The sequence below is a fragment of the Opisthorchis viverrini genome (assembly GCF_000715545.1).
Source record: "Opisthorchis viverrini unplaced genomic scaffold opera_v5_140, whole genome shotgun sequence".
NCBI classification, from domain to species: domain Eukaryota; kingdom Metazoa; phylum Platyhelminthes; class Trematoda; order Opisthorchiida; family Opisthorchiidae; genus Opisthorchis; species Opisthorchis viverrini.
In genome coordinates, this window is record NW_008751796.1 from 262,366 (window position 1) to 266,017 (window position 3,652).

Below are 3,652 nucleotides of genomic sequence, written 5' to 3' on the forward strand. Positions count from 1 at the left end.
CGAGTTGCTTGGAAGTATCATAACCGAGAGGTTCGGCTGGGTTCCAGGTGAGTCTCTCGAAAAAACAAATTTGTTTGCAAATGAGTGTATTTCTCTAATTTCGTGCAATTTGGTTTCAAGTAGAACCTGAGGTTGACAGAAACTCGAGGACTGCGCTTACCTGATGAGCCACAAGAAGGGCGAAACCGGTCGTGGGCTGTCGATGAATTTTCAGCAGCCTCATGAGTAGTGCATTACGTATATACAAGATATTCCGACTTCAACTTATTGTCCGGAAGTTTATCAGGTATCTGCCCATTACGGCGCCAGTTGGCGCCTTGGTAATTTTGTGACATTAGGACAAATACATACATTGAGCGTCATGTTTTTATTCACGCTGGTCCCTAGATTAATCACATTTCAAGAGTCCATGTTAAAGGGGAATTGAAATACGGATTCCTGTGATGTACGAAATTTATAAGTTTCAATGAGAAAAACACCTAATCCGTGCTTCTTAGTTTTCCAGCACATTCCGAACTAGCATGTATCACAAAAAATCACCGCTTGGGGGAGGTTGACCGAGGCTATCTTTCGAGAACATCTGAAGGTATTTCGGCGGCAGTGCGATACGCATTCGCGACGATTTCATAGGCAAGAAACGCACAAATTCCATGTGAAATGGAAGGGGGCACAAATTAAGAGCAGAAAAAATATCCCACCGAACCCAAGCGATCCCACTTTATCGTTCGGCTGTAGCACCCTTTCGGCGCCTAGCTGTCATGCAACCCGAAGGAAGCACGAGGGCTGGGATACTGCCAGGTTGCCCAAGCCTAGACAGGGGAAGTCGAGTGGCGGAGGTCGAATTCGAACCACGGACCTTCCGGTCAGTAGATTCGCGCTCTGACCACTTATTAAATAGCTGGAATCTGATTGTGCCTTTGTGATCTCTCGGTCAATCAATTAAATGGCTGATACGAACCCCCAATGACCAAAGTTCCCTCCACTGGTCAACTTCATCATCTCCTGGATCAGGTGACCGAACTGATGAGACGATTGTGTTTGTTTGATATTCACAGAAAACCGTAGAAGACAAGCACCAAATGGCTTTGAAAATTGTGATCGATCGCAAATGAGAAGATATGAATAATTTAAATTAAATAATATAGCATTGTTGTGGCAGGTTGTCAGGGCGTTCACGTGAGCGCGGGAAATCTCGACTAGACAAATCCCGTTTCCTACCGTTAGACAGCCATCGAGGTGTTGTGAATACCTATCTGTTGAGGATGGCACGTTCTATGGAGGTTCAGTATATGGAGAACCAAACGAAAGCTGCTAGATCAACATACAGCAGGAAAAATAATAAAACCAATGTGAATAAATGAGGCATTCATACTTCTGTTCTATTAGACTATGAGGGAGAGATGGAGTGTGTATGAGAGCCAGTCACACTACCGCTCGGCCACTGGTAACTGGAAGGCCACGGGTTCAAAATTCTTTCCGAGTTTTTTGGTAATGCGTAACGCTGATAAATCTCAGTTTTTGAGCACAGATTGGTTTCACTGACAGAATGAAATCTCTGGTGGATATGAGAATACAATAGAACCCATTGACATGGTCAAAACTTTACAAAACTACCCAACTCACCGACATGCGGCGTATGCTCTTGTGCTAAATAACTGGGTTTGTATATCTTCTTTCGATCAGTTTGACGTGACAAGTCTCAAGCTTAGTAACAAAAGGACTGCACAAGCTTACCAAAAACAGCGGCCTATCCCCTAGAGAGTTCACTGTGCTCAGTTCATTTTGCCAGCAATAACCCAGGTAAACTGGTTCTAACTGACCCGAGGAAGGAGGAAACGTCAGGACGTCAGTCATATGCCGGATGCAATGTCGCAACGAATTCATCGATGTTGAACCGTCCAATTTTACTCATTCATTTTACACAATAACATGTCCACAGTACAGGTCACGTGATTAGACCATCGATGACACTAACGATTGATACGTCCTCCCCTAACCTCCCAATCAGAGGACGTGGCGGTTGTCAAAACGACGAAGTTTACTGGTCTGGGTTTCATACTTTATTATCAAGTCATACACTGGTCGCTCCCATCCTAGACGCGGTTGAAATAGGACCCTACGGACCAGACGGTCACCTGGCGGTGAGCCTACAAAGGATGAGTCCTGTCTTCCGAAAACGATCCACAGTACCTAACCTGATCCGAAGTGGGTAGCTACGATCGGATTTCGCGATCTCAAGTCACTTTTAGAACAAAAACAAACAAGGCAGTTTGTGAACTTGATGGCCAGTCTTTTCACTACTTCAGAGGTCATAAACCTATTTTATATGAGTCTCAATATTAGAAAAATCAGCTTTCAGTTGCCTAGAGATGATCCCGAGAGCAAATCACGGTGACTAGATCATCGCGGTTCACCGATGAAGTCCAGATGTCTTCATAAAGGAAACTACTCACATGGGTGCTGAAAACTCTTCGACAGCCCACGACCGGTTTCGCCCTTCTTGTGGCTCACCAAGTAGGTGCAGTCCCCGAGTTTCCGTCAACCTTATGTTCTACTTGGAACTAGCGTGCCAACTGAAACATGAGGCGGTCTGTGTGCAGCACATTCAGTTGTAGAATATCATAAACGAGAGATTCAGTTGAGTCTCTCGTGAGTTGCAAATTGATTTGCAAATGACTGTATTTCTCGAAGTGCAGATGTTCTTTTGAAAACATCCGGTCAGCGAAGCTGAGAAAGGTAGAGTATTCTCATGAAATGGAATGACGATCTCAAAATAACACAGTGAGGGAGCTGTTACAATAACTGCTCTCCGGATTTCGCATAGTGGATGCGAAAATCAATCAGTCGTCAGACGTAAACCAGGCAGACCTTATTTTAACCTTACCACAAGTCTACGCCCACCAAAAGGCCGACCGCGTCCTGGAAAAAAGACAAACCGTGGTTTGGGTATGAATCAATTCTCCCCAGTCTTGCTTGCTTTCTGCCTCTTCTGCCTCGTCTCGTCTACTTCATCACGCGTGAACGGCCTGACAAATTTCGTTAACTGTGACGTCGACCAGCGGATCTGGTCGCGTGTCCAGACAGTACGCGTTTTGGACAGGTCCGTCCAACTTGGAACGCGATAGAATTTCTGTCGCACGTGCGAGTGAGACTCTGGAGGCTGGAATCGACGTGGATGGAGGTAGACACACACACACATACTGGATAGAAAGACAAACAGGTATCGTGCAAGGAACGTCAATCAACAGCCAGACTTGTTTTTCAAGGCCACAATTTATGGACGTGTGAAAGTATGGAAGAACAGGCCCGACTCAGTGATACTAATCCCCGCTTTATTAAAGTTCGGATCGTTTTAAGGCCAACTCGGAATATGGTATTCTCTGATCCGCATGGGATATCGCGATATCCGCAAAGAATGGACAAAGGATGTAGAACTGCGCAGTTAGGATAGTTAAAATACCTCCATAAAATAGTGGTGCATTTGGCGGCTTTTCGGAACTGAAAAAAACTGAAAAATTCACCAGGACTCGCTTGTATTCGCCATTTACTGTTATTTACATTGCATTACATTACATTACATTGCATTACATTACATTACATTACATTACATTACATTACATTGCATTGCATTACATAACATAACATTACATTA